Below are 12,330 nucleotides of genomic sequence, written 5' to 3'. Positions count from 1 at the left end.
CTGATTTCATACAATTCGGGTGCGCTAATGGAAAGGGAACTGTTAATGGGATTAGAAGCACCATTACTACAAATGTACTCCATCAGGTTGACTTCCATACAGTCGTTTCTAATTATATTGGTGATTAATTTAAATACATGTCAAACAAGGATTTCGTTTCACTTTCAACCAAAAAAATCAGGCTCATTTGATACCATATTACGATATACGCGCGTTAGAATGTAATAACAACATTCAGAGTCTTGTTCTATCGTATGCACAATGCAATTTTGTTTGGCAATTGTTTTTTTTTTAATTAATAATAATAATAAACTCTTTATTGCGCACAGTAGAGATGTATACAAGGAGTATTTATACAAAATGTGTATATACAAAATGCGGCCTTATCGCTAAAAGCAATCTCTTACAGACAACCTGGTTTCACTGGATATGATAAGTTTGTAATCTATAAAACAATTTTATTAGGAATTTTCACATATAGAAATCAATTGGTTAATATTTCATTATATTAGGTTTCTTCAGGGTCGGCGACGCGCACGTGATACCCCTAGTATTGTTTAGTCCATAGCCTACAGTGACCTTTTACCACCAGACGAGCTATATGCTTTTATGCCATCTTTGTGGTATAAGAAAAAGTCTTATCAAACTCACGAATAATCAGGAAATCTCGTAAAAATATTTTCTCTTAGGTAGTAGTTTTTTATTAACATTTAATTTTAAATATTTTTTTATTGTATATCATCTATAAAGAAAGAAAAATAGACACATAAATAAAATACACGATAGATACATAAGCAAACATAACTCAAAAAACTGTGTATATACTTTTATAATATTAATCTTGGGTATGGTATATGACAAACGTGATTAACAAATACCCAAACATCTTTATAAACTTTCACATTTGTAATATTGGTATAAGTAAGGATAATGGAATTTAAACTCTAACATTATAAGTACCAATTATTTTGTTTTTTTTTTTATTTTCATTGAGTGTTTCTTTTTGTCGGGGCAATTAATTCATCTATTCTCTTTTAACCAGCTTTTTCCAGGCCAAATTTTTGACCTCCCTATATGACATGATACCTAATGTTTCCTTTATCTGTCACCTGTAATTATTTCTCGGTGTTCCCTAATTTGCTTTTTACTTTTCCTTCAAGTCTACTCTTTAAATTCGTTAAAGGAATATAATCACAAACTTAGAAATCTTATCTAACACCACAAAACTAAAAGATCCACTAAATCTTCATTTGTTTGAGCGCGCATTCACTGCAGTATCCTCGTTGCAAACTCAAACCCAAGTCAGGTGCGAGTCCAGACCTAGTGTTGATCTTGTAGCCTAACTTTGCAGACTAATGAAATTGCAAATGCATCGCTGGCTCCATCAGAACCGGCGTATTCAATTAAAGCAAGCGGATAAAAGCGAATTTGTGCTTTCGGCGCTGTTTTCTGTGAAGATATACGTGTAAGTTTACTGTTAATTTGTAAAAGCCTCGTATATTTGGTGCGATAATCAAGAAGACTAAAGGAAGACTTTGTGCAAAAGTCACAATGAGCGCCAATGTCTCCATTCTGCTGTGAATTCAATTATATTTGTATGACTACCTTAGCATTTGGGAATGGTAATGCAAGAGGGACATTATGGGCATCATATATTATGCCCATAGCTATTCACATATATATGAGTTACGAAGACATCAGTATGACAATTCTTTTAGTAGGAATGGCAAACATACTCATAGCCTCTTGATGGATGTGGTTACTACATATATGAAGTATACAATAAACATCCAAATATATAAAGTAATATATTCCTTATGCATTACACAGGCCTAGGGTATTGTACCTTCTTTTAATATAAATACCATTTATCATATTTCAAATCAAAATGCAGCCAATGACTCGGCTGCTTTTTAGTAGAAACACGAATGAATAAGAAGTGGAATTTGTGCAATACAATCAATCCAATTCGAAATGAAATACGAAATAGAGGATATCAATAGAAATTCCCATTCGGCACACTTATTTATATTCGGTTACCGTAACTTTCAAATTCAGGTTAGTGCGAACAAAAGTAGTCGAATTGTGAGCGATGCGATCCCGCAAAAAGTTTGTGCCACAGAAGCAACTCGGGGTAGAAATGGCGTGTGGACGTGTTACGCCTGCTAATGTCCTATAGCTTTAATCCTTTTTGATCAGTTCAGTCCTTTGTACTTAGTGGTGCTGAAGTGTTGAGGTGTATATGTAATAAATATGGTTGATGTGATTTGGCTTTCAGAGTTCCGTGCCTCGACTGGTAAAGTTGGTACCCTTAAAACTTTGTTATCCATCTGTCCGTCTATTCCTCTCAGTTGAAATTGCTTTTCAAACTATGGATTAGAATAATTGGAAACTGACAAGTGTCCTTCATTACAAAATTATCTTTTGATTAAAACAAAAATTTTGCACGGAACAAAATAGTGGTTTGCGCAAAATTCAAAACAGAGATACGAATGAAACCACGGGAAGTAGCTAGCATAGATAATAGAATTTTATAGCTTTTAGTTTCCTTCCAAATGTTAGTCTGTGATTCAGATACACCCAATTAGTGAACAACTGAATGACCGAATACCGATAAAACGCCAATTCTACGATCTCTACAAAGACCCCAAACTTTGTACTGATGTCATTAGGATTAAGTACGTTAAATGAATTCCCAAGGATTACAGATTTCTCGATAAAGTCGCATAATTTGACTGATAGGAGATCTCGCTACAAGTTTTAATGAACGAATACTTTTGTATGAAATGTTTTTGGGGCGTACTATTATTTTAAAAGATTACGTAATATCAAATCTAGATACCAGAATGATAATGTGGATTTTGTTCCGATTGTTTTTTTTTTCATATCCCATAATGATCAAATAAACTGATATTCAGAGCAGACAAAAGTACATACCTGGAACTGGCATGGATATTAGAGACGAATAAAATAAATTAAAAAGGAATATAGCAAGACATCTGTATATGAAGCCTTTATCAGTCGATCCTTTCTATCTACCATGCAAAGTACTTGATATGATAAACAGAGTAAATCTACTAGTCAAATTAGCAAACAAAAGTTAACGACACGCTTGATGAAATTATACACATTACATCGAATGTAGATGCTATTTCTTATGGCAGACTATGAGAAAGACATATGTTCAACAGAGGACAGTAACCGCCTGACATGATAATGATAATGATAGATGCTGTGCTGACCATTCTAAACGGAATATATTTTTTCACTGGTGCAAAAACAAAGTTGAAGACAATCAGAGAAAATTCCTGTACCAAGCACCCTGGTCAATGTTTTGGGATAATTAAACTATATTGATTTATTTGAACAAGAACATGAACCTGTCGATAAACCAGTAAAGAATGATTTCAATTTTGATAATGTTGATTATGAAATAATACCTTTAATGAATTTTATCAACACACTTTACTTGTCTTTGATACCTACATTTGAAACAAAAGAACTTAGAATCTAGCTAACTCTCAAAGTCACCTAGTAAAGGACAAAAGTACATATTTATTAACAAAGTTTAACATTTTCTCGCTTGAAGTAGCAATCGGCTATTCTTACAATTTCCAATTTATTTGTAACTAAACACAACGATGTACTTATTAAACTGTATTAAAATTTTTAAATTCATCGTATTCTCCTTATTTTCTTTTTTTTTAACTGAATTTCTCAATTTAATTATTTATTTCTTTTTATAAGCAGACAGTATCGTATGGTACAGTTAGTTGATTTAATAAAATTGTTACTAACAAATGCGCTGAAATTATTTTAATTAATTTATTTATTCTACAAGAATGAGAAATTCACAGTGACCCGTATGAAAGTTGATGGAGGAAGCCGGAATGGAAACAGATCTCTGTGTTACAATGCTACATTAATCAGTGTTTCCATATACAAAATTTACATTGTTACTTTATGGTTTTGGAATAAAAAATATTTTATATTAAGATATAGTATTGGATCTTAACAGACTAAGGTCATTTAATAGTTAAAGGATGTGCAGCAGTGTCCCTCTTAGAACATCACAAAAGTCTAACTGTAGTTGCCAACCCGCCTGCCAAACGTTGTAACTACTGGTAAGCCCCGCCTTATGAGAGAGGCCTATGTTCAGCAGTGGACAGTTAACGGCTGATATGAATACCTAAGATATCTATAGACCTTAGATTATATACACAGAGCGTCGAGTCTCAAAAATCTGACTCGTTATTCTATCAGTGTTATATGTATTTACGTAAATAATGTATTTTAACGTATCTATATTTCTATATTTCATAAATAAAATTAGTTTTTACTCATTAAAAAGATGCAAAAATTACAAAACAAAATAAATATAGAAGTTATAAAGGAAACAATCATAACAATTTATCACGCAAAATTATATGAAAAAGTTGACCTGCTTTTCTCGAATCATTTGTATGTAGATACTCTATCTATATAGTCTAAGCTATAAACATATAAACTAACAAACATACCCATTATCTCTGCGTGTATTGGAACGCATTAACATAACGCCCCATTTTTCAAGAAACACCACAAACAACAAACTAGCAACTAATTCCAAAGTAATCTAACACATATTTCGCTCGAATAACACCTAAATACAAGGTTAATATAACTTCTGTAATGTAACATGTTCATTTAAACTGACACTTCCAAATCCCTCGCGGACATTTAGCTGAATGTCAACCCTTGTGTCTAACTTTGACATTTAAACATCCTACACGCAACGTTTAAATAGGGCTTCAGTTTGTTTTCATGACACCTCACTGTTCTACTGACCAGTTTTACCACCATTTTACCAATTAAAGTTTAATGCACCTCCATTATAGATATTCCATTTAAATAAATACACAAAATGTTGACAGAGATTTAAAAGAGTAACTGTTGAATTTCTTGCGGTCTTTTCTCAATAGTAACAACCTTCGGAATCCTGCAGTAGATAAAAAAAAATATGATTTAAAATACTTCTAATAATAAGTCTATTTGGACAAAGATGATTTAAATTGGGCATTACGATTTCATACATTTTAAATGCGTTCATCTTTGACTCGAAATTTACTTTTAAGTTTATAATTTTTTTTATACAACTTAGTATGGCAAACAAGCTGACGATCCACCTGATGTTAAGTGGTAACCGTCGCCTATAGACATGAGCAGTACCATGGACATAACAGAGTATACTGTTTCGCCCATGATACCACCCATGCGTTGCCATTCCTGAGGACTCAGGTGTTATTCCTCGGTACCCAGTAAATTCACACCATATCCCACCCTTCAAACCGAAACACAGCCATGCAAACACAGTTGCTTCACGGTAGAAACACGAATGGACCACTTGAACTTGATGGTCAAGAGATTGATATCAGCGACCTTCTCGGAACATCACCAAAACTAAACTGCGGTTACCAACTCGCCTGCCAAACGTTACAACCACTAAAAAAACCTCAATAGAGTACAACTATGTTCATCAGTGGACAGTTAATCGCTGATGTAATCAAAAATATATTTTTACCAAATTACCATAGATATAGTACGAGGGTCATTTGAAAAGTTCTTAGCCTAACATACTTAATGAAACCACACGATTTTGAGTTTATTTTTATATTTCAACATACCCTCCTCCGAGCTCAAAACACTTTTTCCATCGACCCGGTAAGGCTTCGATACCCGTTTTAAAAAAATCTTCGTCTAACTCCTCGAAATAAGCATCCACGGCGGCTGTGACCTCTTCATTTGTAAAAAAATGTTTACCACCTAAAAATTCGTAATTCGTTTCCATAATTCGTTACCACCTAAAACTTCGTATATCAATAACCTTTAATTACATTACAATCAAGCAACGAAGTTGTACTGATTTCAAGCCAACATTCTAAACAAACTGTGCATATACTTCGAGTTATTAGTGAGCACTGCTCATAGCATGTTCAAACAACCTCATGAAGGCATTTGCGAAATTAGATTCGTTTGCAATTCGTTGTTTTGTTTCAAAAGATAAATCTTGTTTGTCACACGCGCGAGATGGCGTACTCGTAATGCTGTTTGCAGCTTGAAGGTGTTTCATGCCTTCTAAGTTTTATATTAAATTATAAATTTATACTTTCGTGAAGGAGTGTGTGAGGAAATGTATAATCAGGTATGTTACTTTGAATATCAATGCTGGTGAAATATATACCATACCATCAAAGCTAACTTGGGTACATACTGGCCAATTTAAACTTGACTCAGGACTCATCTCTTCAAGTTTAACGACTTTGAGGGAGAAGGGATTACTGCTATTGCGGACTACCAATCACATTGGAAGCAATATGAAGCAAGCTGATAGAATATCAGGTCCACCTCCACTGGGCTTCCTAGAAACCAGAGGGAGACTTTGTACAAAAGTCATTTGCTTAGGTACCTCTGTCCCATTCGTGTTTCAACCGTAAAGCAGTTGTGTTTGTATGACTGTGTTTCGGTTTGAAGGATGGGATATGGCGTGAATTTACAGGGTACAGAGAAATAACATCTGAGTCCTCAGGAATGGCAACGCATAGGGGGTATCATGGGCGAAACAGTATACTCTGTTATGTCCACGGTACTGCTCATGTCTATAAGCGACAGTTACCACTTTCCATCAGGTGGGCCGTCAGCTTGTTTGCCATTTTAAGTTGTATAAAACCAAAAAAAAAAACAAACTATCGTGCTGAATTCTAGATAACAACTAATTGACCTGCCTTTTCATTCTCACCTATCATCCCTCACTGGTGCCCCACCAGCATTTACTGTTACCGCAGGCGGAAATGCCATTCCATAGTCATCTATTAAAAAAAAGTTTAACGATTGACGACCGACTAAACCATCTTTAAAAAAAACATTCATGCTCCCTTTTTTACATTAATCGAGCAGTAAGTACTTTTTATTATTCTTAATTCCGTGTATAATATAGTATATGTTATATATGTGTAAGTATATTTATTATTTATATATATTTATTCGTTTATATATGTAATTTTAGTATGTACATATATCAATAATTAGTAGTACCGCATTCGAGTATTCTGACACTTCCCTACGGTTGACTGGGAGAGAATGCTTTTAGCATTAAGTCCGCCATGTACACATATATGTACTAGTGAATAAATAAATAAATAAATATCTCATTTCTTTAGTTTAGTTTTTGTATAACGTCATTATTATCTCGGCCTATTTTAAACCTTTGGCACTATGCAAATACACTCATACATTCTACTATTCAGTGAAAAAAAAAAAAAAAATCAAATACAATATTCGCGCGCTAAGCCACCGCTCGTTTCGATGGCGCCATTTTGTGACGTTTATTAAGCTTCGTATTACTGCAGGACGCCCTCGATAGCGTTAGAATAGCTATTAATATTCAGTTATCTATAATTATGTTCTCTTTACATTTCCAGAAACAATGGCACTCCGTTCCCTTCTATTGAGTAGTCAATGATTATCGGTAACATTTGGAGTCACTTTGTACGTTCCCGTGCGTTGTTAATTTAAGTATAACCTTTTATCCGTATATAAATTGGTTAATTAACTATACAAATACATTTCTTAGATGCTTTTATTATGTACGCAAGTGAGGCTTTGCTGAACAATTTCCAGAAGAAGACTACCGTCTGTTTCAACAGTTTTTTGATTGGCTGAATTAAATAAATAAATAAATAAAAAATAAAATAGGTAATTTTAAACTGATTTCGTTTATTTTTTATTTAATCAAAAGTTCTTACTTCTGTCTCATTTTGATATTATCTATTATATTTAATAAAAGTAAAATTATTAGTACAGTTTTATGTTTAAATTATTAAAAAAGAATTTAATAATTATTATCATATTGAAGGATTATATTGAAAATTGTAAGAGTCTAAAATTTCCATTCAAAATATTCGACATTCGCAGGCAACCAAGGGAATATGTCTGCGGTACTGTTTCGCATGTTTTTCCGGATTCTCTTCATGTCCTTCGAGTTTTGTCAGTATTATTATTACGTGGGTTAAAACATTTTTAACGGGCAATAATTAAATTTTATTATTAAAATATAATTCAATTGTTATTTGTCTGATTTAAGTACTAAAAGCCTTATTATTATTCATCATACCATCATCATACCAGCTGTTTACTGTCCATTGCTAAACATAGGCCTCCCCCTTATGAATTCTTGCCAGTAGTTGCCACGCTTGGCAAGCAGGTTAGCAATCGCAGTTAGACTTTTAGTGATTTAAAAGAGACGCTGCTGCCCATCCCTCGACCTTTTAGTTTCCTTAGTCGCCTCTTACGACACTTACGGCTAAGAAAGAGGTAGCCCTTTTTTATGGCGGGACCACACGACAATTATAATTAGGAGTTAGTATTAAAAAAACTTTTCTTATAAAATAATCGATCCCTACCAAAGCGCTTACGTGTAATATATGGAAAAACTCTACTATTATTTAAAAAAAGAATCACCAATATCGATTCATAACAGACACAGTAACACACATCCAAATAAAGTGGTCTAATTAAAAATTTCCTCCTTTTTATAGTTGTTTGAAAAGGTATGAAACTGAATAAAGTAATCCACTTGGATAAAACAGCTCCCTCTTGAAATTACTTTTATCTCTTAATTGTATATTTAATTATAACTTAGTAAGCAAGAACTAAACGGCTCAACTTTCTCATACACTTAATTTCAATGTTGGTACTAAGTTGTAACATAATTGAATTAAGTAGTCAAATACTTACAGCATTTCTGAAGTAAATGAGAATATTAAGAATTCAGTTTCTTAATAATTATAACACTATGAACGTCACATCTTGACAGTTGAATACAAATTAATTTTTAGTCATATTCACGCTATTAGAATTAGAATTATTTTAAGATTTAGAATTCTTAATTTAATATCAATTCATTTCAAATGAAATTTAACATAACTATGATAAAATTAAAATAAAAGAGTTATATTTCTTACAGCATAATCAAATACAATTTTATTTATTAATTAAAATAACTTTATTGACCAAAATAAAGTACGGTACAAAAGGCAGATTTAATGTAGTAGCATTCTCTACCAGTTAACCTTTTATTTTGAGGTTAAATGTATTATTAAATTTATAAAATAATAAAATTACAACAGAAAGTAAACGTTTATTTACTGTCATAAAAACTATATTACATTTAGAATTTAGAATTCTACAACTTATGATTATTTTTTTGTAATTTATACAAATATTTAGAATTATTATTTTAGATGGAGAACTATAGAAAATATTTTTGAGTTAAAATTATTAATTACTTGTTCAATGTTATCTTGCACGCTACGATTATTTTTTTACTCAACTTTTATATTCGTAACATGTTATTAATTTAGTAATAAATAATAAATTCCATATATCCACACTGTTTGTTTACTTTAATGAGAGCGAGTTGTAGAGAAAAGCCCAGCCATTTACAGAATTAAAGCAATCTTTGTTGGAGACATCTTTAATAAGCTTACGCCCTGAGATCTTGTGTGGAGCTACAAAACGGGTGAAATGGTACTAAGAGGATTGCTTTCTTAGTGGTGCACTTGGAGATCGTGTGAAACGAAACGTACCAAAGAGATCTCTGAGATTTTCAACATTTTATACACGTTTATGTAAAACGTCATAAGACGTATGAACTCATATAATTATCCCATAGTATTTATTTCTACTATAAGTAGTAGATATGTTTACCGTATGGTTCCGTCATAGAATATGCCATCCCTGTACCCTCTCCTTTACTGTGGATGTCATAAGAGAAGACTAAAGGAAAGGAACTTAATGGTAGATAGATGAGCAGCAGACATACAAATTAATAATAAATGTAAATAACAACCAAAAATATCTTTGTTTATTGAATTTTTTGTTTTTATTTCACCAATTAAATGGGCTTTTGTCAAATTACATTAAAATAATAGGTAATATAATCTATACTAATATAATATACTTTTTGTTATGCAACTTAGAATAACAAACAAACTGATGACTCACTTAATAGAAAGTGATTACAATCGCGTATAAACTGACCATGGGTATCACAGTATATGCTATAATACCCATGAGATCCCTTAAATGTTGCCATTCCTGAGGATTAAGGTATCTACGTAGCCTGTAATTTCATTACCATTTCTTACCCTCGGAACCGAAACGTAGCTATGCTAACTCAGCTGGTTTAAGTCAGAAATACGAGTGAGACAGAATATGATGTACTTTAAGTATAGTAAACCTTTTATACTAATCTATGACATTTGAGTATTATAAAACTGTATGATACTCATAGCATAGTGTAAAATCTCAGAAAACTCAGTAGTTTACTGAGATTTTACACTATGAGTAAGGAACCTACAATAGTGTTACAGCTAACGTCAGTGATAGTAAAGAAATATTCTCAGTATCTCTTAAAAAATCTCAGTTATCCTTAGCTATACGTTAAGTAATATAAGGGCAATAAAATGAGATCCAAAATGCAAATGAACCATTACATAATTCCATTTTTATTGATTTATAACTCAACCTTACAAATATGTATTTTTAAACAACTTGAAGCTACATAATTAACCAATTATATGACTTTGGTGTCATTAACGCTCGTTCTCTGGCTTAAAACTAATTTAGCTACCAAAAGGAATATTTTAATCGGATTATTAAGATAAATAAGGAGGCAAGTGGATCGAAATTAAGCTTTATTATGTGCGCCATTACGTCGGCATTTGTAACTCTGTTTATTTGTAGCTTAAATTGCTTGAGAAACTTTCAGGGAAAGTGTTGGTATCATATTCTAGTTGGATTCATTTATATCGTCATTATTCATTTGACAGTTCACCTTTGATCTGTTTTCGTATTGAATTCTATTCTAATATTTGTAATTATGAATACAGCTTCGAAAAATTATTTAGGTAATAGAATGTTGTTACCCAATTACAAGTAAATGCATTTAAGCAAAAACTTTATGTATCTAATGTACCATAGATGAATTAATATTATTTATAAAGGTATATGTTGGTGTGGTCCTGGCATGAATAGCCTCCTTTCCTTTCCCGTGGTTGTCGTAATAGGCGACTAAGGGAGGGCGAGCGTATAGGTACAGCAATACTGATAGAATATTCTCTTAAGTACTTAAAAAGATATGTTGCAATTTTGTTCTACTGGGGAAATATAATTTTAATTATGTCGAATTAAATATGGGACTTAAAAGTAATCCCTACAAATTACACAAACCGGTACAGTATTGATCAAATTGGAAACCTCCTAACTTCTGACACGAAGCGGAAGTCTATTGAAAATGACCCCAAAATCTATTTGAAAGACAATGATTAAAACTTGCAAGCCTTCCATGTAATTTCATGTACCTACAAGAGAATTTCAATTAGGGACTTTCTATTTAATAACCTTTTGAATCGTCTTGGAGTAAATTAGAGATTGCCAGTTACAGCAATTATTATTTTAAACAATACCGTTAATTTTAACACAGTTTTGATCGTTGGAAACAAATGCTAATTCGAGGTACATAGAATCACTTTGCAAGAAAGGTGTTGGAGGGAAATTGTAGAACGATGGCGGAAGTGACGCCTACGTTGAATCCCGGACTCCATCACTCGGCGGTTTGGTGGCATTTTGCTTATTGATTGACTGAGTAAAGTTTATTAAATGACACACTGTGTTTAAATCATGAGCAGCTTTTTAATAGGCGCGATTTATATCGGTACCAATACCTATATATTGGGTACTTTTGGATTTTGATGACGGAATAAAAGGACATCACCTATTTTGATCGTTTACTTCATTTCGTTATTATAAATCGAATAACTGCTATTTAATATACTTATTCGTCATTGAGTATATAGATATTACAAAAACCAATATATACATATTGCAATATATCACTTACCCTTACTTTTAAGATAGTATTGTATATAAATATTACTTCAAATATAATAAAATAGAGCAAACGAATGTTCAATATTTCGTAAATACGTTTGGGTGAAATTTTTTGTTTTATTGAAAATCTAGACGTATATTAACATACAATTTTATTTCGTTTTAAACAAAAATCTGTTGTTATTTGTGTTTTTTTTTTTGCAACTTGCTGAATGGCAAACAAGCTGACGGCCCACCTGATGGAAAGTGGTAACCGTCGGCTATAGACATGAGCAGTACCATGGACATAACAGAGTATATGGTACTGTTTCGCCCATGATACCCCCCATGCGTTGTCATTCCTGAAGACTGATACCCCCCATGCGTTGTCATTCCTGAAGACTCAGGTGTTATTCCTCTGTA

General features: G+C 32.5%; 1 protein-coding gene across 1 annotated transcript in view; it reads right to left on the bottom strand.

Moving 5' to 3' along the window:
- LOC113513332 (disintegrin and metalloproteinase domain-containing protein 22) overlaps positions 1-12,330 on the bottom strand; it is a 747,642-nt gene that overhangs the window by 502,926 nt on the left and 232,386 nt on the right. The window lies entirely within an intron of this gene.

Source organism: Galleria mellonella, unplaced genomic scaffold (assembly GCF_026898425.1).
Source record: "Galleria mellonella isolate WM207_F2 unplaced genomic scaffold, CSIRO_AGI_GalMel_v1 utg103, whole genome shotgun sequence".
Taxonomy (NCBI): domain Eukaryota; kingdom Metazoa; phylum Arthropoda; class Insecta; order Lepidoptera; family Pyralidae; genus Galleria; species Galleria mellonella.
This window is presented reverse-complemented; position numbering and strand designations above follow the sequence as displayed.